The sequence below is a fragment of the Leopardus geoffroyi genome, chromosome X, assembly GCF_018350155.1.
Source record: "Leopardus geoffroyi isolate Oge1 chromosome X, O.geoffroyi_Oge1_pat1.0, whole genome shotgun sequence".
NCBI classification, from domain to species: Eukaryota; Metazoa; Chordata; class Mammalia; order Carnivora; family Felidae; genus Leopardus; species Leopardus geoffroyi.
Window position 1 is genome coordinate 50247461 of NC_059343.1, and position 26045 is coordinate 50273505.

Consider the following 26045-nt stretch of genomic DNA (forward strand, 5'->3'; position numbering starts at 1 on the left):
ACCACAAAAGACCCTGAAAAGCCAAAGCAACCTTGGAAAACAAAAGCAACACTGGAGGCATCACAATTCCAGACCTCAAGTTATATTACAAACCTGTAGTGATCAAAATAGTATGTTACTGGCACAAAAATGGACAGACAGTTCAGTGGAACAGCATAGCAAACCGAAACTACTGCTTCGTGTAGTAGTATGGACATTTTAATATTTAATTGAATTCTTCACTTTTGGGGTGTAGAGATTCACAAGTTCTTTATATATTTTGGATACTAACCCTTTATCAGATATGTCATTTACAACACAGTGTGCAGAACACATGACTAGACATTTTTCCAGAGAAGAAATCCAGATGGCCCACAGATACGTGAAAAGATGCTCATCACTAGTCATTGGGGAAATAAAAATCACAACTACCGTGGCATATCACCTCACACCTGTCAGAATGGCTAAAATCAACAACACAAGAAACGACAGGTGTCGGCAAGGATGTGGCAAAAGGAGAAGTGTCTTGCACTGTTGGTGGGAATGCCAACTGGTGTGGCCACTCTGGAAGACAGCTTTTTTATTTTGATATGGTCCCAATTGTTTATCTTTGCTTTCATTTCCCTTGCCTCAGGAGACATAGCTAGAAAAATGTTCGCCCAGTCGATGTCAAAGAAGTTACTGCCTGTGCTCTCTTCTAAGATTTTTATGCCTTAAAGTACCACATTTAAGTCTTTAGTCCATTTTGATTTATTTTTGTGTATGGTGTAAGAAAGTGGTCCTGTTTCATCCTTTTGTATGTAGCTGTCCAGTTTTCTCAACACCATTTGTTGAATGGTTTGTCCTTTCCCTTTGCATATACTTTCCTGCTTTGATGAAGACTAATTTAGCATAAAATTGTGGGTTTATGTCTGGATTTTCTATTCTTTTCCGTTGATATATGTGTCTATTTTTGTACTAGTGTATACTGTTTTGATTACCACACCTTTGTAGTATAACTTGAAGTCTGAAATTCAATACCAAAACTGGTATAACTCCAGTTTTGTTTTTCTTTTGCAAGATTGCTTTGGCTATTCAGGGTATGTTGTGGTTGCATATAAATTTGAGGATTGTTAAGAGGTTAGAGAGGGAGGGCGCCAAAACATAAGAGACTCTTCAAAACTGAGAACAAACAGGGTTGATGGGGGGTGGGAGAGAGGGGAGGGTGGTTGATGGGTATTGAGAAGGGCACCTGTTGGGATGAGCACTGGGTGTTGTATGGAAACCAATTTGACAATACATTTCATATTAAAAAAATAAAAATAAAAGGATTGTTTGTTTCAGTTGTGTGAAAAATGCTGTTGATATATTGATACTGATTGCATTAATCTGTCAATTGCTTTGGGTGGTATTGACATTTTAACAATATTTTTCTTCCATTATACGAGCATGGAATGTCTTCTCATTTCTTTGTGTCATCTTCAATTTCTTTCATCAGGGTACATGTCTTTCCTCTCTTTGATTATGTTTATTCCTAGGTATCTTATTATTTTTGGTGGAATTTTAAATGAGATTGTTTTCTTAATTTCTCTTTCTGCTGCTTCATTATTAGTGTATAGAAATGTCACAGATTTCAACAATAGCCAAATTATGGAAAGAGCCTAAATGTCCATCAACTGATGAATGGATAAAGAAATTGTGGTTTATATACACAATGGAATACTACGTGGCAATGAGAAAAAATGAAATATGGCCTTTTGTAGCAACATGGATGGAACTGGAGAGTGTGATGCTAAGTGAAATAAGCCATACAGAGAAAGACAGATACCATATGGTTTCACTCTTATGTGGATCCTGAGAAACTTAACAGGAACCCATGGGGGAGGGGGAGGAAAAAAGAAAAAAAAAAAAAGAGGTTAGAGTGGGAGAGAGCCAAAGCATAAGAGACTGTTAAAAACTGAGAACAAACTGAGGGTTGATGGAGGGTGGGAGGGAGGAGAGGGTGGGTGATGGGTATTGAGGAGGGCACCTTTTGGGATGAGCACTGGGTGTTGTATGGAAACCAATCTGACAATAAATTTCATAAAAAAAAAAAAGAAATGTCACAGATTTCTGTACATGTATTTTAAATCCTGAGACTTTACTTAATTAGTTATCACTTCTAGTACTGTTTTGGTGGAGTCTTCCTTGTTTTTTTAATATATAGTATCATGTCATCTGCAAATAATGAAAGATGTACTTCCTTCTTACCAATTTGGATGCCTTTTATTTCTCTTGTCTGGTTGCTGTGGCTAGTACTTCCAGTACTAAGTTCAATAGAAATGGTGAGGGTGGACATCCTTGTCTTGTTCCTGACCTTGGGGGAAAAGCTCTGTTTTTCCCCATTTAGTATTATTTTCACTGAGTTTTTCATATAAGTATTTTATTATGTTGAGGTCTATATTCCTTATAAGCCTACTTTGTTTAATGCTTTTGTCAGAATGGTGATTGTACTTTGTCAAATGCTTTTTTTTGTATCTATTGAAATGATCATATGCTTTTTATCCTTTCTTTTATTGATGTGATGTATCACATTGATTGATTTGCAAATATTGAACAATCCTTGCATACTAGGCATAAATCCCACTTGATCATAGTGATTTTTTTAAATATATTGTTGGACTTGGTTTGCTAGTATTTTGTTGAGGATTTTTGCATCAATGTTCTTCAGAAATATTGCCTGTAGTTCTCTTTTTTGGTGGTGTTTTTATCTGGTTTTGGTATCCGAATAATGCTGGTCTCATAGAATGAGTTTGGAAGTTTTCCTTCTTCATTTATTTTCTGGAATGGTTTGAGATGAATAAGTATTAACTGTCCTTTATGTGTTTGATAAAATTCCCCTTTGAAGCCCTCTGGTCGTAGGATTTTGGTTTTTGGGAATTTTTTAATTACTAATTCCATTTCCTTGCTAGTAATCAGTATGTTCAAATTTTCTATTTCTTCCTGATTCAGTTTTAAGATGTTATATGTTTCTAGGACTTTATCAACTTCTTCTAGGTTGTCTAATTTTTGGCATATAATTTCTTATAATATTCTCTTAATAATTGTTTGTGTTTCTGTGGTGTTGGTTATTAATTCTCCTCTCTCATTTGTGATGTGTTTGATTTAAGTTGTTTCTTTTTTTTCTTGATAAGTCTGGCTAGAGGTTTATCAATTTTATTGATGTTTTCGAAGACTCATCTTCTGGTTTCAATGATCTCTACTATTATTTTTTTAATTTATATATATCATTTATTTCTACTCTAATCTTTATTATTTTTTTTCTTTCTGATGGCTTACAGCTTTGTTTGTTCACCTATTTCTAGCTCTTTACATGTAGGGTTAGGTTGTTTATTTGAGAGTTTTCCTGCTTCTTAAGTTAAGCCTGTACTGCCATGAACCAGCTTTCCTTTGACTTCCATTTGCATGACAAATGTTTTCTCCATTGTGTCACTTTCAATCTGCAGGTATCTTTAAGTTTGAAATGAGTCTCTTACAGAAAGGATATAGATGGGTCTTGCTTTTTCTACATTCTGTAACCATATGTCTTTTGATTGGAACATTTAGTCCATTTGCATTCAAAGTAATTATTAATAAAAATGTATTTATTCCTATTTTGTTACTTGTTTGGTTGTTACTGTACGTTTTCTCTGATCTTTGTTCTCTTGCTCTCTTTCATGGTTTGCTTGTTTTCTTTAGCAATATACTTGGATTTCTCTATCTTTATTTTTTGCTTATCTATGACCTGTTTTTGATTTGTGGTTACCATTAATGTTGTATATAACATCTTCAGCATATAGTAGTCTACATTAAGTGGATGGTCACTTAACTTTTAACTGATTCTTTACTCCTCTCCCTGCCACATTTTACGTATATATTGTCATATTTTACATCCTTTCATTTTGTGAATCTCATGACTAATTTTTACAGATATACTTATTTTTCATACTCTCATTTATGGTATTTCCTTTCCAATCAAGGAGTCTCTTTTAGTATTTCCTGTAGGGCTGATTTAGCAGTCATAAACTACTTTAGTTTTTGTTGTCTGATAAACTCTATCACTCCTTCTATTCTGAATGATAGCATTGCTGGTTAGATGATTCTTGCCTACAGATTTCTCCTTTTTAGCACTTTGGATATATCATTCCACTACATTGCTGCTTATGAAGTTTCTGTTGAAAAATATGCCGGTAGCCTTGTGGAATTTCCCTTGTATATAATGTTATTTTCTCTTGCTGCTTTATTTTTTTTTTCTTTATCACTACTTTTTGCCATTTTATTATGTATCTTGCTGTGGATTTCTTTGGGTTGATTTTTGGGGGATATCTCTGTGCCTCCTAGATCTAGATGTCTGTTCCCTTCCCCAGATTATGGAAGTTTTTAGCTAGTATTTCCTCAAATAAATTTTCTACTCCTTTTTTTCTCTGTTCTTCTGGTATCCTTATAATGCAAATGTTATTACAATTGATGGAGTCACTGAGCTCCTTAAGACTATTCTCAGTTTGCATAATTCTTTCTCTCATCTGGCCAACTTGGTTACTTTCCATTACTCCATTTTCCAGGTCGTTAATTTGTTTTTCTGCTTTATCTATCTACCTTGCTCTTTTAGTCTATTTTAATTTCCTTTAGTTTTTTCTTCATACCTGATTGGTTCTTTTTATGTTTTCTCTCCCTTTGTTAAGGGTCTCACTGATGTCCTCCATTCTTTTCTCAAGCCCAGTGAATTCTCTATCAGGCATATTACTAAGGCTCACTAAGGTCTTCTGCTGTGATTTTGTCATGTTCTTTCGTTGGGGACATATTTCTCTGTCTTCTCATTTTATCTAACTCTGTGTCTGTTATCTGTGTTAGGAGAATCAGCTATGTTTTCTGTTCTTGAAGGTAATGGCCTTTTGAAGAAGTCCTGAAATGACCTGCAGTGCAGTGTGCCCTGTTCCTAGGACCTGGATCTTCAGGAAGTTACTCCTGTGTGCATTGTGTATGTTTTGTTGAGTTCTTGCAACCTTTCCCTTCAGTCTAGTGGCACTCTTTGCCTTTTGTGGGCAGTGTTTGATTCCCGGCAGGGGGTGGGGTGCATTTTAATAGGCACATGCTGGTCTGCTTGTTAAATAAGAACAGGAGCCATGGCTGTTGAAAATGGGTGGCCTAAACAGATCTGCAAAGTGCAAGTGGCTGGGTCATGCACTTTTAACAAGATGCACCTTAGGTTTCAGCAGTCCCTGCCTTTACTATTGCTGCCACTACTACTGCCACAGCTACTGCCACTGCCACCAGGACCAAAGCCCTGCAAAAAACTCAGGTCAGAAGAGGAGCTGCTGGGGAGGTTTGTGGTGTTCTTCTAGGAGAGGGTTCCCATAGCATCAGGACTGAGGCAATTGTGACTGCAAAGGGTAGATCCACAGAAGTATGAGTGTGGGAGGCACCAAGTTAGTGAGCGTTGGTGCTTTGCTGTCTCCTACAGGTGGCAGTGTGTTTATACTGGGGAGTGGAGGAGGTAAATGCTGCCTGCCCACTCCTTTGTTTCTGGAGGAGTCTCACTGAGGTCCCTATCTCCAGGACATCCTGTGTGTGATGAGTAAATCACTCTTCTTCTTGTGTGCCCCAGGCATTTTTCAAACTGTTGGTTCTATGCTGTATGTTCTCAAGCTGTTTGGCATGCTGCCACTTTAAGGGCAGGGTCTCAATTTCCTAATGCTCTCAGAGATTTTCCTAAGCCTGAGCTGGGGCCACTGATTTTTAGAGTTCCAAGCTTTAAGTCGCAAAGGTTGTTAAGAGTTCACAAAATTTGGCCCCTCTTGCTTTCAAAGTCAAATGTTATGGGGATTTGTCATTCCCATGTGGGATCTCCAGTATAATCGACTGTTTCTTACCCTCCCCCATGCTCCTGGAAACCTCTCATCTATGAAGAACCACAGTCTCTTTAGGTCTCAAATTGCATACCTGCCTTTCCTATATCTTTAATGTGGCTTCATCTCTACCTTTGGTTGTGGAGTTTGTTCTGTTTGTCTTCAGGGTGTTTTCTGAACTATTTAGGCTAATGTGAGTGTCACCTAGTTGTATCCATGGGAAAAAGTGTGCCTAATATCCTCCTACTTGACAATAACCCCTCTCCACAAGGTATTGCAGTTTTCTGTTGAAAAGCATCATGCCTGCTTTGTTAAATACATCAGTGGCTGATTCTGTTTTATGCTATTTAAAATGCAATCATATTCCTAACATTTTTTCTGATTCTTCATTTTTAATTTTCAGATATATAAGTATTTTTTTATTAATCTTTAATTCTACAACTTTTATGAATTATTTTATTATATCCAATGTTTATTTAGGGCACGGTTGAATATTCTCTGTATAAAATCATGATATTTGTGAATATATAAGGTTTTACTTCTTTCTTTTAAATTTGATGGAATTTTTTGTTTTGTTTGCATTTTTTTGCTTGCCTAACTGCTTTGAATAGATATTCCTGTATAATACTGAATAGCAGTGGCAAAATTGGGCATCTATGTCTCGCTTCTGATATTAAGGAGAAAGGTATCAGCCTTTCAGCATTGAGTATAAAGGTATGTGTGGATGTTTTTCTTTAAACTTTTTTTTATCATATTGAGGAAATTTCCATCTATTCCTAGTGTCTTGAAAATTTCTATTATAAAATGTATTTTCTTGGGGCGCCTGGGTGGCTCAGTCAGTTAAGTGTCTGAATTCAGCTCAGGTCATGATCTCATGGTTTGTGAGTTTGAGCCCCGCGTCAGGCTCTGTGCTGACAGCTCAGAGCCTGGAGCCTGGTTCTGATTCTGTGTCTCCCTTTCTCTCTATCCCTCCGTGACTAGTGTTCTGTCTCTCTCTTCTCTCAAAAGTAATGAGTGTAAACAAAAAATTAAAATGTATTTTCTCAAACGCTTTTTCTGTATAAGTTGAGATGAGTGTGTGTGTGTGTGTGTGTGTGCACACATGAGCCTATATTTTCTTTATTTCCTTAATGTGCTGCATTGCATTTTATTATTTTATTATTTTTTTAATTAAATATAATTCATATCAAGTTGCTTTCCATATAATACCCAGTGCTCATCCTAACAGGTGCCCTTCTCAAGGCCCATCACCCTTTTCCCCTCTCCTCCACCCCATCAATCTTCAGTTTGTTCAAAGTATTTAAGAGTCTCCTATGGTTTGCCTCCCTCCCTCTCTGTAACATTTTTTCCCCTTCACCTCCCCCATGGTCTTCTGTTAAGTTTCACAAAATCCACATATGAGTGAAAACATATGGTATCTGTCTTTCTCTGACTGACGTATTTCACTTAGCATAATACCTTCCAGTTCTATCCACATTGGTGCAAATGGCCAGATTTCATACTTTCTCATTGCCAGGTAATATTACATTTTATACATAATACACACTTTCTTTATCCATTTGTCAGTTGATGGACATTTAGGCTCTTTCCATAATGTGTCTATTGTTGAAAGTGCTGCTATAAACATTGGGGTACAAGTGCCCCTATGCTTCAGCACTCCTGTATCCCTTGGGTAAATTCCTAGCAGTGCTATTGCTGGGTCATAGGGTAGATATATTTTTAATTTTTTTGAGGAACCTCCACACTGTTTTCCAGAATGGCTGCACCAGTTTCCATTCCCACCAACAGTGCAAGAGAGTTCCCATTTCTCCACATCCTCTCCAGCATCTATAGTCTCCTGATTTGTTCATTTTAGCCACTCTGACTGGCGTGAGGTGGTATCTGAGTGTGGTTTTGATTTGTATTTCCTTGATGAGGAGCAACGTTGAGCATCGTTTCATGTGCCTGTTGGCCATCTGGATGTGTTCTTTAGAAAACTGTCTATTCATGTCTTCTGCCCATTTATTCACTGGATTAATTGCTTTTGGGGTGTGGAGTTTGGTGAGTTCTTTATAAATTTTGGATACTAGCCCTTTGTCTGATATGTCATTTGCAAATTTCTTTCTCATTCTGTTGGTTGCCTTTTAGTTTTGTTGATTGTTTCCTTTGCAGTGCAGAAGCTTTTTATCTTCATGAGGTCCCAATAGTTCATTTTTGCTTTTAATTCCCTTGCCCTTGGAGATGGGTCAAGTAAGAAATTGCTGTGGCTGAGGTCAAAGAGGTTTTTTCCTGCTTTCTCCTCTAGGGTTTTGATGGTTTCCTGTCTCACATTCAGGTCCTTCATCCATTTTGAGTTTATCTTTGTGAATTGTGTAAGAAAGCAGTCTAGTTTCGTTTTTCTTCATGTTGCTGTCCAGTTCTCCCAGCACCATTTGTTAAAGAGACTGTCTTTTTTCCATTGGATATTCTTTCCTACTTTGTCAAAGACTAGTTGGTCATACATTTGTGGGTCCAATTCTGGGCTCTCTATTCTATTCCATTGGTCTATGTGTCTGTTTTTGTGCCAATACCATACTCTCTTGATGATTACAGCTTCGTAGTAGAGGCTAAAGTCTGGGACTGTGATGCCTCCCGTTTTGGTCTACTTTTTTTCAATATTACTTTGGCTATTCGGGGCCTTTTCTGGTTCCATACAAATTTTAGGATTATTTGTTCTAGCTTTTAAAAGAATGCCTGTGCAATTTTGCTTGGGATTGCATTGAATGTGTAGATTGCTTCGGGTATTATCGACATTTTAACAATATTTATTCTTCCAATCCATGAGCATGGAAGGTTTTTTCCATTTCTTTGTACCTTCTTCAATTTCCTTCATAAGCTTCCTATAGTTTTCAGCATACAGATTTTTTACATCTTTGGTTAGGTTGGTTTCTAGGTATTATGATTCTTGGTGCAATTGTGAATAGGATAAGTTTATTTCAATTTCTGTTGTTTAATTATTGGTGTATAAAAATGAAACTGATTTCTGTACATTAATTTTGTACCCTGTGATACTGCTGAATTCATGTATCAGTTCTAGCAGAATTATGCTGGAGTCTGCCAGGTTTTCCATGTAGAGTATCATGTCTTCTGCAAAAAGTGAAAGTTTGACTTCATCTTTGCCAATTTTGATGCCTTTGATTTCATTTTGTTGCCTGATTGCGGATGCTAGGAATTACAGCACTATGTTAAACAGCAGTGGTGAGAGTGGACATCTCTGTCGTGTTCCTGATCTCAAGGGGAAAACCCTCAGTTTTTCCCCATTGAGTATGATATTAGCTGTGGGCTTTTCATAAATGGCTTTTATGATGTTTAAGTATGTTCCTTCTATCCCAACTTTCTTGAGGGTTTTTATTAATAAAGAATACTGTATTTTCTCAAAAGCTTTTTCTGCATCTATTGACAGGATCTTATCTTCTTTTCTTTTATTTGTGTGGTGTATCACATTGATTGATTTGTGAATATTGAATGAGCCCTGTAGCCCAGGAATGAATCCCACATGATCATGATGAATAATTCTTTTTATGTGCTGTTGAATTCGATTTCCTTGTATCTTGTTGAGAATTTTTGCATACATATTCATCAGGGATATTGGCCTGTAGTTCTCTTTCTTTACTGGGGCTCTGGTTTGGAAATCAAAGTAATGCTGGCTTCATTGAATGAGTCTGGGAGTTTTCCTTCCCTTTCTATTTATTGGAACAGCTTGAGAAGGAAATGTATTATCTCTGCTTTAAATGGGTCTAGTAGAATTCTCCAGGGAAGCTGTCTGGTCCTGGACTCTTATTTCTTGGAGATTTTTGATAACTGATTCAATTTCTTCACTGGTAATGGGTCTGTTCAAATTTTCTATTTCTTCCTGTTTGAGTTTTGGCAGTGTGTGGGTGCTTAGGACTTTGTCCATTTCTTCCACGTTGTCCAATTTGTTGGCATATAATTTTTCATAGTATTCCCTGATAATTGATTGTATTTCTGATGGATTGGTTGTAACAATTCCATTTTCATTCATGATTTTATCTATTCGGGTCCTCTCCCTTTTCTTTTTGAGAAGCCTGGCTGGAGGTTTATCAATTTTGTTTATTTTTTCAAAAAAAAAAAAAAAAAACAACTCTTGGTTTCATTGATCTGCTCTACAGTTTTTTTTTTAGATTCTATATTGTTTATTTCTGCTCTGATCTTTATTATCTCTCTTCTTCTGCTGGGTTTGGGGTGTCTTTGCTGTTCTGCTTCTATTTCTTTTTGGTGTGTTGTTAGATTTTGTATTTGGGATTTTTCTTGTTTCTTGAGATAGGCCTGGATTGCAATATATTTTCCTCTTAGGACTGCCTTTGCTGCACCCCAAAGTATTTGGATTATTGTATTTTCATTTTCATTTTCATTTGTTTCCATATATTTGTTTAATTTCTTCTCTAATTGTCTGGTTGACCCATTCCTTCTTTAGTAGGATATTCTTTAACTTCCATGCTTTTGGAGGTTTTCCAGAGTTTTTCATGTGGTTGATTTTATGTTTCATAGCATCGTGGTCTGAAAGAGTGCATGTTATGATCTCAATTCTTGTATACTTATGAAGGGTTGTTTTGTGACCCAGTATGTTATCTATCTTGGAGAATGTTCCATGTGGTCTCACGAAGAAAGTATATTCTGTTGCTTTGGGATGCAGAGCTCTAAATATATCTGTCAAGTTCATTTGGTACAATGCATCATTCAGAGTCACTGTTTCTTTACTGATTCTGTGTCTAGATGATCTATCCATTGTTGAAGTGGAGTATGAAAGTCCCCTGCAATTACCACATTCTCGTCAATAGGGTTGCTTATGTTTGTGATTAATTGTTTTATATATTTCGGTGCTCCCAAATTCAGTGCATAGACATTTATAACTATTAGCTCTTCCTGATGGATAAACCATGTAATTATTATATAATGCCCTTCTTCATCTCTTGTTACAGCCTTTATTTTAAAGTCTAGTTTGTCTGATATAAGAATGGCTACTCCAGCTTTCTTTTGGCTTCCAGTTGCATGATAGATAGTTTTCCATCCCTTCACTTTCAACCTGAAAGTGTCCTCAGGTCTGAAATGAGTCTATTGTAGAAAGAAAATAGATGGGTCTTGTTTTTTTATCCATTCTGTCACCCTATGTCTTTTGATTAGAACATTTAGTCAATTTACATTCAGTGTTATTATTTAAAGATATGGGTTTAGAGTCATTGTGTTATCTGTAGATTTCATACTTGTAGTGGTGTCTCTGGTACTTTGTGGTCCTTGCAACATTTCACACACAGAGTCCCACCTAGGGTCTCTTATAAGGCTGTTGTAGTGATTATGAATTCCTTGTTTTTGTTTATTTGGGAAAATGTTTATCTCTCCTTCTGTTTTGGATGACGGGATTGCTGGATAAAGGATTCTTGACTGCATATTTTTCCTGTTAATCACAGTGAAGATTTCCTGCCATTCTTCTCTGGACTGCCAAGTTTCAGTAGATAGGTCTGCTACTACCCTTATGTGTCTACCTTTGTATGTTAGGGTCCGTTTATCCCTAGTTGCTTTCAGAATTCTCTCTTTATCCTTGTATTTTTTCAGTTTCAATATGATATGTCATGCAGAAGATCGATTCAAGTTATGTCTGAAGAAAGTTATTTGTGTCTCTTGGATTTCAATGCCTGTTTCCTTCCCCAAATTGGGGAAGTTCTCAGATATGGTTTGTTCAAGTATACCTTCAGCCCCTTTCTGTCTCTATTCTTCTAGAATTCCTATGATGCAGATATTGCTCTGTTTGAATTCATCACTTAGTTCTCTGATTCTCCCCCTCGTAATATTGGATTTTTTTTTATCTCTCCTTTTCTCAGCTTCCTCTTTTCCCATAATTTTATCTTCCAATTCACCTATTCTCCCCTCCTCCTCTTCATTCCACACTGTAGCCACCTCCATTTTATTTTGCACCTTGTTTATAGAATTTTTTCATTCATCATAACTATTTTTTAGTTCCTTGATATATTTAGCAATAGATTCTCTGCTGTCCTCTATGATTTTTTCAAGCCAAGCATTTAATTTTATAACTATTATTCTAAATTCTTGTTCAGTTATATTGCTTAAATAGGTTTTGATCTATTCATTAGCTGTCACTACTTCCTGGAATTTCTTTTGAGGAGAATTCTTCTGTTTCATCATTTTTGGCTTTTCTGTCCCTTATGAGTTTTAGAACTTTGTTATGTACTCTGCACCTGAAAGCACTGCTATATTAAAGGAGAGATAATAGGCTTTCTTGGGCCTGGCCCTTCAGGAGGTTTTTTTGTTGTTGAGTGTCATTTGCTCTCTGTTGTTATGACTTTGGTTATTTTGTTTCCCTACTCGTAGTGATGTTTTTTACCCTCCACCAGGTGTGCTTTGATTTGTTCCCTGGAGTAGCCCTATAAAGGAAAACAAACAGACAAACAGGAGACAAAAACATGCAAACACACAAACAGATACAACAAACAAACAGATAAAAACAAAAAACTAAAAACTAAAAACAAACAAAAAAAACCAAAAACACCCACTACAAGTAAAGAATATGTGGAGACAGTGCTGATGGAAGAGTACATACAGAGAAAAATGACAGGACCGGGGGGAAAAAAATAAATAAACAGTGACTAGGCAGAAAGACTAAAAGTCTTAATCCATAGGTAGAGAAAGGAAAATAAAGAAGGAGGCTGGGAAAAAGAAACAAGATAAAGTTACCCAGAGAAACTGTATGGCTTGATTATTCAAGAGAGAGAAAGGAATGAAAAGAAGCAGGTGTAGAACATGTATCAAGAGAATGGATTAAATATGTCTATTTAGGCAAACCAATAACCAGAGTAACCAGTCTAGAAGAGGAAGAGATAAGGAGGAGAAATGGAGGGAAGAATATGTCTATATATCTAGAACTGACCTAGAATTAATCCATGCTGCAGAGCTGGTCTAGAGGAGCTTTCCATCTGGTTAAACAGGGTCTGTTTGGTTCCAGTCAATATGCAGTTACCAGGCATGGAGGGGCATGGTTTGGTGTAGGCTGGTCCCACCTCCACTATGGGCCCCAGGACTGATCCCTGAGGCCCCGCCTTGGTGGTAGTGGGGTGGGAAATGGCAATCTCCCATTTTCTTCTCCACGGACCTGGACCCGGTGGACTCCATTTGAGTCATCCTCACTGTGCCATGGACACAGATGGGGCGATCTTTCTCACTCAACCAACCCCCCTGACCATGTGCTTGGCTAGGATTCAAAGACCCGCTTGTGTTTTATGGCACTGGGGAAGCACCTCTCAGTGCAGCCCCATATGTGGTCCTGTCTGGATTTGTCTGTGCCACCACACTTCACGGAGGACCACCGTCTCCTATGGACTGTGCTGTCAACCTCGCTTCCGCTGCCAAGCCTTGGGGGTGGTGGATGCAGGCAGGCTTTGCTCTGTCCTACAGTATTTCAGGGAGGGGGCCACTTTCTCCTACTTTGGTCTGTGTCCCTGACCTACCCAGGGTTGGCTCCCCTTCTCCCCAGGTGCATTAACAGGGAGCCAGCCCCAGTCTGAAAAAAGCCCTGCAGTTAGAGATAAGATCCCTCTCAGTCCCAGTCTGAGGTCTTTCTCCTGCCCAGAAAAAGTCCTGCACTTCCTTAGCCGCTCTTTTTTTCTCTTTGCCTCTCTGCAGAAGGGGATCCCTCTCCACCGTGCCTACGAGGCCTGTTTTATCTCCCCCAGTTTGCTATCATCCACCTATGTTTTCTCAAGTTGTCTCGTGTTCTTTCCAGTACATTCAGTGTCTTTTCCTCCCAGACTCTTGGGGTTAAAAGTCTTTTGGCTTCAACCCTTCTTTGTTTGAGAGACATGGGAAATATGGATCCCTACCTTGCCATGTTGGCCCCAGCCTCCCCCTATATTTAATTTTAATGTGTTGAATAAACCATGTATTCTTGGCCTATATCTTGCCTTTGCATAATGTATAATCATTTTAATATGCTTCTGTATTTAGTTTACTAGTATTTATTTCATTAAAAACTTTTCATCTATATTAGTAGCAAGGTTTTACAAGCTTTTGATTACTATTTCATCTTTACTTGTTATAAGTTAGTTCAGATTTCTTACTTCTTTTTGAATCACCTTTAATATATTTGTTCTTAGATAATTTCCCATTTTATCTACTGAGGAATAATCAATTTACTGGTGTATAATTTTTATAGTATTTTTATCATACTTTTTATTACACACTATCTTGTTTACTACAGGTTTGTAGCATATATTGAAATTGAAAAGTGTATGTTCTCTAACTTTGTTTTTCTTTATAAAGATTGCTTTGAGAGAGTTCTCAAAATGGCAATATAGGTTGTTCTAACTTTAGTCCCCTTCACAAGAAAAGAAACTAGCAACTATACATATACAAGATATCATTGTCAAAATTCTTGAACATAGAGGTGAGGGTGAAGTGCACCTATGCATCACAGAGATCAAGAGGAACCAAATTAGAAGTGTAAGAGAAGCAACTATGTTTTGAGTACAAAACATCTTTTGCAAGGTAGTGTAGCATTGAACTGTGAAGGCCCCTCTGAGCTTATGGTTTCTCCAGTGGGAAAAAGAGATTGCAAAGTCAACATCCAGCTCACTCAGTGTTGTGGGTCACTTTCTGGGTGATTTTCTCAGGTCTTCTCACAAGGGTATCATGGGGGAGTTTATGGGAATTGACCACTGGTGATTAGATTGTGACAGATAAGGTTGGAAGGGCTTGCAGCAATCAGTACTGAGAACACCCAAGAAGTGAAATATAGCAGCATCCAAGTATATTTTTCAACCAGTTGCATTGCCAATCTGCAGAGCCAGTACATTTGCCCCATCTGCCCATGAAGCTCAAGGCACAGTTTTACCTGTTTTCAGACACTAAAAATGTGATTTGCTAGTCATGGAGACTGATTTGCTGATCTATCCAAGCAGGGGAAACAATTTATAGTCTGAACTACTAAGAATCGTCTTTGTCCCCACCTGACCAGGAAGCCTGTCCACAGCACCTAGAAAGTTGCATATCTCAGCAGCACTTGAGCACTCAGCACAGAGTCTGACCAGCAGCTCTGTAATTTAAAGAGGCCTCACCTGGAAAGGTAGATTGGTAATTTTTGCTTTAAAACTAGACTTATGAATTTAAATTTTAGTGTGATGTGTATTATTGCATCACTGCATATCTTATTCAGCACTTTTTGTTGTTGGGTGCAATTAAAATGGATGGAAACAGTTTGATCTTTTGGTGTACTTTTAGGCAATTAGGCACATCCTGAGCAGGGCTCAGTCTAGGTTTATTGCTCACTACTGACCTAATTGCTATATCCAATGCTCTCTGATCTAAGTTTTTCCAATGCACTGCTCTCAGTATAGTGAATGCGGGGCATTGTTACTTTTAATTCTTTCATTTGACTCTTTTCCTTTTCTCAAGTTATTAAAGATGAATACTCAATATCTCTGAAATCTCTCTCTAGACAACTTTCTTTTTGGTCTTTGTCCCATGAATTACTTCCACATTCATCTTAGGTGCTCAACTTCGTGTGCTCAACATACAAATTCTACTGACCTTTACCTGTGTTTCCCTTCTTTATGCTGTGACCTGCTATTGTGACTTTGTTAAATTAACGTTTTAGTAGATCCCTGTAGTGTTGGATGGTGAGCCTGAGTTCAACAACAACACAAAAGAATTGACATACAGAAGTGGTAACTTAGTAATTGGTAACAATATAAGTCCTGGAGGACCTAACACACTTTGAGGAACCACGCAGGAATGCAGGGTGCAGGCAGAGAATGCAAGGGGAAACCTGGAGCACATGCGTGTGTTATTCAAGCCAAAAATAACAAGGTATTATCTAAGGGATACACGAGAAGAATGTGCTATGAGACAAATAATGCTTATCACAAGGACAGCTGGGGGAGTTAGAAGCTGACATTTGCTTGTGATTCTGTGGGTTCTTATCTAAGGCATACGCATTCAAAAGAGGTTAGGGTAAGCTCAAAGCCCCTGCAGCTCAGGCCACTTGACCATGTAAAATGGATGCTGAGATCTCACATTTATATATCTAATCTATTTGGAGTTTATTTTTGGGTATGGTGTAAGAAAATGGTCCAGTTTCATTCTTTTGCATGTAGCTGTCTAATTTTCTCAGCACCATTTGTTGAACAGATTGCATCTTTCCCATTGAATATACTTGCCTCCTTTGTTACAAATTAATTGAGGATATAATTATGGGTTTTTATTCGGTTTTCTATTCTCTTCCATTGATCTGTGTGTCTATTTTTGTGCTAGTAGCATATTATTTTGAATACTATGTAATAGAATTCAGTACTATTCAACAGAATAGTAATACTATACTATTTTGAATACTATTTGACTTTGTAGTGTATCTTGAATCTGGGTTTGTGATACCTCCAGTCTTCATCTTTTTCGAGAGTACTTTGGCTATTTGTGGTCTTTGGTTTTATACAAATTTTAGGATTATTTGTTCTAGTTCGGTGTAAAATGTTGTTGGTATTTTGGTATGGATTGCATTAAATCTGTAGATTGTTTGGGTAGTATGGACATTTTAACAATATTGGTGTTCCAAATCCATGAACATGGAATATCTTTCCATTTCTTTGTATCATATTTAATTTCTTTTATAAATATTTTACAGTTTTCAGAGTGCAGATTTTTCACCTCTTTGGTTAAATTTATTTCTAGGTGTTTTAATATTCTTGGTGCAATTTCAAATGGAATTTTTCCTTAATTTCTCTTTATGCCACTTTATTATTAGTGTATAGAAATGCAACATCTTTATTGCTGCACTATTTACAATAGCCATGATATGAAAGCAATCCAAATGTCCATTTGTAAATAAATGGATAATTAAAAGCAGTACACACACCAACACACACTCACACACACACACAAACACACACACACACTGGAATATTGCTCAGCCATATGAATAAAATCTTGCTATTTGCAACAACATGGATTGATCTAGAAAGTATAATGCTAAATGAAATAAGTCAATCACAGAAAGATAAATAGCATGTGATTTCACTTAGGTGTGGAATTTAAGAAGCAAAACAAAGAAACAAAGGAAAAAATAGAGGAACAAAGAACAGATTCTTAAATACAGAGAAGGAACTGGTTGTTGTCATTGGGGAAAGGGGGAAGGGGGAAGTAGGTGAAGGGGATTAAAAACACATTTACCATGATAAACACTGAGTAATGTACAGAATGTGGAATCACTATACTGTACACCTGAAACTAATATAATACTGTATGCTAATTATACTGGAGTTTAAACAAAAAATAAAAATTTAAAATTGGATACTGAGGTAGCAATATTGTGGAGTATTTTAACTAAACCTATAATACCTGCAAATGCTCACAGCAGTAGACTGGGAAATCAAAGTTCTGACCTTTTTATTTATTTGTTTATTTTTACTATTTTTCAGGTATGAATGTAGTTTAGTGTCATATGTCCTGTGTATTGAAAGCTGTTTGTTTCTGTATTTTGTCTTTTTTTTTTTTTTTATTTCAAACTCAGGAGAATATGTTCAGTCTTTGTTAATCCACCTTTTCTAGAAGGACAACTATCATCAATTTTTTAAAGATAATAAGATATTCCCATTGTTCAAAATAAATTTCTAAAGCATTAGAAACAACTGATCAGAAAGATTTTAATTGCTACAATATATGTGTTTTCCAATATGAAAAAAATAATCTGGTATACAATTCCCTTTACAATGGGTTACTTTATCCTGAGAACATAAACATGGGTTAAATTTAAGGGAATATTGGTTTTATTAATAGTTAATGAAAATTATTTATATAAATTTTGTCTATAGAGAAAAATAAATGAACAATATAATAATTAAGTTGAACCTAAGTATAATATTTATACATGTGACTTTCACCATATCCAGAAGAGGGAATCATATTGAGAAGGTCAGTCTCAGGGGAGAGAGAAGTTGGCAGAGTAATAAGTGGACCCTATGCTTTCCTCATCCCTGGAACACAGCTAGATAAATAAATAATTCTGAACACCCAAGAAATCAATTTGAGGATTGAGAGAACAAACTGCACAACTAAAGGGAGAAAAGAGGTCACATTGTGGAAGATAAGAGTTGCAGAGATGTGATTTGAGGTAGAAAAAAATTGCAGGTGCTGTGAAGGGGATGAAACCCTGACCACAGAGAGAGAAAGAGACAGAGAAGAGAGAGAGCACATGTGCAGGAGATTGCATAAGAAAAACACTTCTTCAAAACCATTGACCAGGAGCATGAGAGAGGCTGATTATTGCAAGTATTTATAAGCAGCATAACTCGTCTGACATTTTAGAAGTCCATGCCATTGCCAGAGTACAGCCTGACAGAAATAGTGGTACTCCTGTGGAGAATGATGGTGGGGACTCAGGAAAAAACAGCATAGCTTGAGAATCTGCTGGGTCACACTGGGAGACACAATTCCCCTTCTTGGAGTGCATTTGGGAGAGGTAGCACTGCCTCTCTGGGGACAAAAGAGCTGGTGGATGACATTGAGCTGTTCTGCTCATTATCATAGGTGCAGAGGCACCTGCTGAGGGTAGCTAACCTGGATGCCAGTTTTTGCTCTGCTTTTCCATAAATTCCATACCCTGTGCATTCATGCAACTACCCTTCTGGACAAACTGGTACAAGGCCCAGCATGGTGAGACCCTCTCCCAGAGAATCAGTGCAGTTCCATGCTGTGCTGGATCCCTAAAATTTGGAGTTCTGAAAAACAGACAGTGAACCTGAGATAAAACACAGGAGCATTGCATTGCCAGATGAGCAGATGGCTCAGACACAGGGTAAAAGCAGGCACCTGAGGGATGCCTGGGACAAATGAGAGCAGATGGTTCAATCTTTTGTGAGGGCTTCCGAACAAAGGAAGGCAAGAACTCCTCTGTCTGAGAAAGAGAGAACCAGGTTAGGCCATTTTTATCTTGGCCCATCAGCAGGGACGAACCTCAGGGAGCAGCACAGTGCCCACAGTGCAGGCTTGACTGGCTTACACCAAGCCTACCCCCCACCCCGTGTTCTACTGGTGCTTTTTTCTTAGGTCAAGTGTGCCTGAGAGCCAGAGCATCAGCAAGGCCCTTCCCCCAGAAGACCAGCAAATCCCCCCCACACACCAAGTCTACTGACCAGAATGCTACAAAACCTCAGCTTTAGTGGAAATTGGATCATGACATTTTTAACAAGTAGACCAAAACATACCTAGTGAAAACTTACCACACACTGGACAAAGTCCATACACTACCCATTGCAGGCAAGGTGAAACTCTGCAGAGAACTGACCTGAGGGAAGAGTGCTTAAAAACAAGAGTTCACAAACCTGTACCAGAAACACTCTTTGAAGTGCAGGCACTAGTCATTATATGACATCTTTTTAATATAGCCATTACTCCCAAGAGCAGAAAATATAACAGGTTTTCACAAAGAAAATAGACGCTTGGGCAAAATGCCAGGAAGGAGGAATTCACCCCCCCAAAAAAAGAACAAGAAAAATTCATGACCAGAGATATAATTGAAACAGATGTAGATAATATGCTTGAACCAGAATTAAAAACAACCATGATAAGGATACTAGCGGGGCTTGAGAAAAAGCATGAAAGACATCAGAGAGACACCACAGAGATAAAAGAGCTAAAATCCTATCAAGCCAAAATGAAAAATGCAATAAATGAACAAGATTTGAAACAAACTGGAAGTAATTGCTACAAGGATAGAAGAAGCAAAAGAACATAACAGATATAGAAGATGAATTATGGAAAATAATGAGGTGCACAGAAGAGAGGAAGAAAAATCTTGGATCGTGAATGTAGACTTAGAGAATTCAGATACTCCATAAAGAGTAATAAAATTAATATCTTAGGAATATCAGTTAAAAAAAAGAAAGAAAAAAGAGGGCAGAAAGTTTATTTGAGGAAATTATAGCTGAAAACATCCCTAATATGGGAAAGGAAAGAGACAGAGAAACCCAGGAGGCACAGAGAAATCCCATGAAGATCAACAAAAACAGGCCTACACCAAGACATATCATAGTATAATTTGCAGAATCCAGAGACAAGGAAAACATTTTGAGAGCAATGAGGGAAAAGAAATCCCTAATTTATAAGGGAAGACAAATCAGGCTAGCAGTAGACTTATCAACAGAAACTTGGCAGGCCAGAAGAAAATGAAATGACATATTCAACATATTGAAAGAGAAAGATATGGAGCCAAGAATACTTTATCCAGCAAGGCGGCATTCAGAATAGAAAGAGAGACAAAGAGGGGCGCCTGGGTGGCGCAGTCGGTTAAGCGTCCGACTTCAGCCAGGTCACGATCTCGCGGTCCGGGAGTTCGAGCCCCGCGTCGGGCTCTGTTCTGGCAGCTCAGAGCCTGGAGCCTGCTTCCGATTCTGTGTCTCCCTCTCTCTGACCCTCCCCCGTTCATGCTCTATCTCTCTCTGTCCCAAAAATAAATAAACGTTGAAAAAAAAAAATTAAAAAAAAAAAAAAAAAAAGAAAGAGAGACAAAGAATTTTATAAACAAAAACTAAAGGAATTCATGATCACTAAACCATACCTGCAAGAAATATTAAAGGAAACTCTTTGAGTGGGAAAGAAGGACCAAAAACACCAAATCCTAGAAAGGAACCAACAAAATCTCCAGAAACAATGACTTTAGAGGTAATACGCTAGCACTAAATTCATATCTATCAATAATCTGAATGTAAATGGACTACATGCTCCAATGAAGAGGCATCGGGTATCAGAATGGATAAAAACAAGACCCATCTATATTCTGCCTTTGAGAGACTCACATTAGACCTAAAGACACTGACAGACTAAAAGTGAAGGGATAGAGAAATATTTATCAGGGTAATGGATGTCAAAAGAAAGCTGGAGTAGTCATACTTATATCAGACAAACTAGATTATAAGCCAAACACTGTAGCAAGAGATGAAGAAGGGCACTATACCATAATAAAAGGGTCTATCCAAAATGAAGATCTAACAATTGTAAATAATTATGACCCAACTTGAAAGCACCCAAATATATAAATCAATTGATAACAGACAAAAGAAACTCATAGATACAGAGAGGGAGGGAGGCAAACCATAAGAGACTCTTAAGGACTGAGAACAAACTAAGGGTAGATGGGGGTGGGGGAGAGGGGAAAGTGGGTGATGGGCAGGGAAGAGGGCACTTGTTGGGATTAGTGTTGTATGGAAACCAATTTGACAATAAATTATATTTAAAACAAAAACAAAAACAACTCCTAAAAAAAAGAAAGAAATGAATATACTAATATGATAATAGTAGAGGACTTTCATACCCCACTTACAACAATGGACTGATCATCTAAGCTGAAAATCAATGAGGAACAATGGCTTTTAGTGGTGCACTGGAACAGATGGACTTATATTCAGAACATTTTATCCTAAAGCAGCAGAATACATATTCTTTTCGAGTGCACATGAGAAATTCTCCAGAATAGTATTCTCCAGAATACTTGGTTGAAAATCAGACTTCAACAAATACAGAAAGATTGAGATCATATCATTCATATTTTCTGACCATAATGTTATGAAATTTAAAGTCAACCACAAGAAGAAAAATTAGAAAGACCGCAAATACATGGAAGTTTATGAACATCCTACTGAAGAATAAGTGGGTTAACCAGGAAATTATAAAAGAAATAAAAACATGCATGGAAACAAATGAAAGTGAGAATATGACCATCCAAACCCTTTGGGATGCAACACAAGCAGTCATGGGGAGGAAGAATATAGTAATATAGGTATACATCAAGAAGCAAGAAAAATCTCAAATAAACCTTACAGACAAAGAAGCAAGAAAAGGAGCAGCAAATGAAGTCTAAGGCCAGAAGAAGGGAAATAATAGAGATTAGAGCAGAAATAAATGATACAAAAAGAACAACAAAAACCCCTAGAACAGATAAATTAAAAAAACGGAGCTGGTTCTCTGAAACAATTAATAAAATTGATAAACCCTTAGCCAGACACATAAAAAAGAAAAAAGAAAGAACCCCAAAAATAAAATCATGAATGAAAGAAGAGAGATCACAACCAACACAAGAGAAATACAAACAATTATAAGAGAATACTATAAAAATTGTATGCCAACAGATTGGACAATCTGGAAGAAAGGGATAAATTCCTAGAAACATATGAACTACCAAAACTGAAACATGATGAAAGAGAAAATTTTATCAGACCCATAACCAGCAAATAAATTGAATCAGTAATAAGAAATCTCCCAACCAACAAAAGTCTAAGGTCAGATGGTTCCCAAGGGGAATTCTCACAAACATTTTTTAAAGCGTTAATACCTATTCTACTCAAACTGTTCTGAAAAAATAGAAATGGAAAGAAAACTTCCAAACTCATTCTAAGAGGCCAGCATCACCTTGATTCCAAAACTAGACAAAACCCCACTTGAGAGGAGAATTACAAGCCAATATTCCTGATGAACATGAATTAAAACATTCTCAAAATGATACTAGCAAATCGAATTCAACAGTATATTAAAAGAATTACTCACCACAACAAAATGCTATTTATTCCTGAGCTGCAAGGGAGGTTCAATATTCACAAATCAATCAATATGATACACCACATTAATAAAACAAAAGAACCATATGATCCAGTCAGTAGATGTAGAAAAAAAAAAAACATTTGACAAAATAAAACATCCATTCTTGATAAAAATCCCCAATAAAGGAGGGATAAAAGAAACATACCTCAATGTCATAAAGACCATATACAAAAGACCCACAGCTAATATAATCCTCAATTGGGAATAACTGAGAGATTTTCCTCTTCAGTCTGGAACAAAACAAGGATGTACATTCTCACCACTTTTATTTAACATACTACTGGAAGTGCCAGTCATAGTAGTCAGACAAGACAAAGAAATAAAAGTCACTAGATTGACAAAAAAGAACTCAAACTTTTGCTATTCACAGACAACATGATAGTCTAAGTAGAAACCCTGAAAAATTCCACTAAAAATTTCTAGAACTGTTACACGAATTCAGTGAAGTTGCAGGATATTCAATCAATGGGCGGAAAGTTGTTACATTTCTATACACCAATATTGAAACAGCAGAGAGAGAAATCAAGGCATATGTCCCATTTATAATTGCACCAAAAAAACGTAAGATACCTAGAAATAAACCTAACCAGAAAGGTAAAAGATCTGTACTTTGAAGAGTATAGAACACTTATCAAAAATTGAAGAATACACAAAGAAATGGAAAAAAATATTCTAAGCTCTTGGATTGGAAGAACAGATATTGTTAACATATCTATACTACCCAAAGCAATCTACATATTGAATGTAATCCCTATAAAAATACTACCAACATTTTTCACAGATCTAGAATAATCCTAGTATTTGTATTGAGCCACAAAACTCCTGGATAGACAAAGTAATCTTGAAAAAGACAAAGCAAAACTGGAGGCATCACAATTCCAGATTCAAAGCTATATTACAAAGTTGTAGTAATTATGAAAGTATGGTAGTGGTAAAAAAAAAAAAAAAAAAAAAAACAGACACATAGATCAATGGAACAGAATAAAAAACCCAGAAATGGACCCACCACTATATGGTCAACTAATTTTCGACAAAGCAAAAAAGAATATCCAATGGAAAAAAAAAAAGACAGTCTTTTCCACAAATGGTGTTGGGAAAACTGGACAAGGACATTCAAATGAATGAACTGGACCATTTTTTTATACCATACACAAAAATAAATTCAAAATGGATGCAAGACCTAAATGGGAGACAGAGAACCATCAAAATTGTAGAGAACAGAGGCAGAGACTTCTTTGATATTGGCCACAGCAACTTCTTACTAGGCACGTCTCCACAGGCAAGGGAAACAAAAGCAAAAATTAACTATTGGGACTTTTTCAAAATAAAAACTTCTGCACAATGAAGGAACCAATCAACAAAACTAAAAGACAAAGTACTGAATAGAGAAGATATTTGCAAATGTCATATTGGATTAAGGGTTAGTATCCAAAATCTATAACGAACTTAGCAAACTAAACACCCAAAAAACAAAAAAATCCAGTTAAGTAATAAGCAGAAGACATGAATAAACATTTTTTTCCCAAAGAAGACATACATTTGGCTAACAGACACATGAAAAGATGCTCAACATCACTTATCATCAGGGAAATACAAATCAAAACCATCCTGAGGTATCAACTCACATCTATCAGAATGGGTAAACTTACCAACACAAAAAAGAACAGATGTTGGTGAGGATGGGGAGAAAGGGGTACCCTCTTACACTTTTGGAGGGAATGAAAACAGTTGCAGCCACTGTGGAAAACAGTATGGAAGTTCCTCAGAAAGTTAACAATAGAGCTATCCTACAATCCAGCTATTGCACTACTAGGTATTTACCCAAAGGATACAATATTATTCATTTAAAGGGATATTTTCACTTCTATGATTATAACAGCATTATCAACTATTGACAAAATATGGAAAGAGCCCAAATGTCCATCTTCTTACTAGAAATGTCTCAGGAAGCAAGGGAAACAAGAGTACAAATGAACTATGGGACTTTATCAGGATAAAAAACATGTGCACAAGAGAGCCTGGGTGGCTCAATCGGTTAGGCATCCAGCTCTTGATTTTGGCTTAGGTCATGATTTCACGTTGGTGAGATTGAGCCCTGCATGGGATTACTTGCTGACATTTCGAGCCTACATGGGATTCTCCCTCTCCCCCTCTCTGTCTCTGTTAATTCCTTGCTTGTTCATGTGCTCTCTCTCTCAAAAAAAAAAAATTAAAAATCATCTGCACTGTGAAGGAAACAATCAACAAAACTAAAAGGCAACCTAAAGAATGGAAGAAGATATTTGCAAATGGCATATCAGATAAAGGGTTGGTATCTAAAATCTATAAATAACTTATCAAACTCAACCCCCCCAAAAGAAATAATCCAGCTAAGAAGTGGGAACTAATCATGAACAGACATTTCTCCAAAGAAGACATACAAGTGGATAAAAGACACATGAAAAAATGCTCAACATTACTCACCATCAGGGAAATACAAATCAAAACCACAATGTGATACCACCTCACACCTGTTACAATGGCTAAAATTAATAAGTCAGGAAAGAGCAGATGTTGGCAAGGATAAGGAGAAAGGGCAAGAAACACTCTTACACTGTTGATACGAATGCAAACTGGTGAAGCCACTCTGGAAAACCGTGTGGAGGTTTGTCAAAAAGGTAAAAATAGAACTACCCTATGACCCAGCAATTGCACTACAAGGTATGTATCCAAAGGGTACAAAAATACTGATTTGAAGGTGTGCATGGACCTCAATGTTTATAGTAGCACTATCAACAATAGGCAAATTATAGAAAGACCCCAAGTGTCCACAAATGTCCATCAACTTATGAATACATAAAGAAGATGTGGTGTGTGTGTGTGTGTGTGTGTGTTGGAATATTACTCAGCCATAAAAATGAATAAAATCTTGCCATTTGCAAAGATGTGTTAGGAACTAAAGTATATTATGCTAAGTGAGATAAGTCAGAGAAAGATATTATATGAAAATTATATGATTTCACTCATATGTGGAATTTAAGAAATAAAAGAGATGAACATAGAGCAAAAGAGGAGAAAATAAAATAAAAACAGAGAGGGAGGAAAACCAAGGAACTCTTAAATACAGAGAACAAACTGAGGGTTGCAGGACCAAAGGTAGGGGAATGGGCTAAATGGGTGAGGGGCATTACGGTGGTCACTTGTGATGAGCACTGAGTGTTATATGTAAGTGAGGAATCACTAAATACTACTCCTGAAACCCATACTACACCATATATTAACTAACTTGAATTTAAAGAAAATCCTGGAAAGAAAAAACCCACAACCAACCAAACAAAAATCTCCCAACAAACAAATCTCCAAGGTCGTATGGCTTCTAGGGGAATTTCCCCAAACATTTAGAACAGAGTTAATACCTATTCTTCTCAACTGTTCCAAAAAATAGAAATGGAAGGAAAACTTCCATACTCACTCAACTAGGCCAGCCATACCTTAATTCCAAAACCCAAAAGGACCCCACTGAAAAGGGTAATTACAGGTCAATATCCCTGACAAACAGATATAAAAATTATCAACAAAATACTAGCAAATCGAATCCAATGGTACATTAAAAGA

The 26045-nt window shown here is 36.9% G+C and overlaps 1 long non-coding RNA gene across 1 annotated transcript; it reads right to left on the reverse strand.

The window, feature by feature from the left end:
• Nucleotides 1-1962: 1962 nt before the first annotated feature.
• LOC123594127 lies at nucleotides 1963-25741 on the reverse strand. Its single transcript, XR_006710674.1, has 3 exons — nucleotides 25631-25741; nucleotides 24561-24563; nucleotides 1963-1987 (listed from the first exon to the last, which is right to left on the reverse strand). It is a non-coding gene; the product is annotated as an uncharacterized LOC123594127 (long non-coding RNA).
• Nucleotides 25742-26045: the final 304 nt, after the last annotated feature.